The 410-nt window shown below is 32.2% G+C and overlaps 1 protein-coding gene across 1 annotated transcript in view; it reads left to right on the top strand.

The window, feature by feature from the left end:
• Window positions 1–410, top strand: part of LOC116672596 (dynein regulatory complex subunit 7) — a 28,309-nt gene that overhangs the window by 22,244 nt on the left and 5,655 nt on the right. The gene's annotated exons all lie outside the window — the stretch shown is intronic.

Below are 410 nucleotides of genomic sequence, written 5' to 3'. Positions count from 1 at the left end.
AAAAAAAAAAACTAAATTTACTGAACATAAAGAACGCAGCACATCAAGGATTACAATAATGTTCCACGGTCATGGTAAGGATGCATACTATAAACAAAAACATCTTGAGATAAAGTTAAACAAATAGACATTTTCAAATCACACATACATTTTCACAGTGAGGTCTTATAAAATAGCCAACTTCTAAGGGTTTACATTTTTAAGATGATTCAGTATTGGGTCCCATATCTTCTCAAACTTGTCTCCTCTATCGTCATTATAAAATCTCAGTCTTTCCAGATGCAAAGTATTTGAAAGTTCTTGCAGCCACAAACTATATGAAGGTACAGAATCCATTTTCCATACATGTAGTATTAACTTTTTTGCAAGCACCATCCCAAATTGAATAGCTCTTCCTTCAGATTTATTGA

This window comes from Etheostoma spectabile, chromosome 22 (assembly GCF_008692095.1).
Source record: "Etheostoma spectabile isolate EspeVRDwgs_2016 chromosome 22, UIUC_Espe_1.0, whole genome shotgun sequence".
NCBI lineage: Eukaryota > Metazoa > Chordata > Actinopteri > Perciformes > Percidae > Etheostoma > Etheostoma spectabile.
Note: the sequence above shows the minus strand (reverse complement) of the source record. Positions and strands in the feature narration are given on the sequence as shown.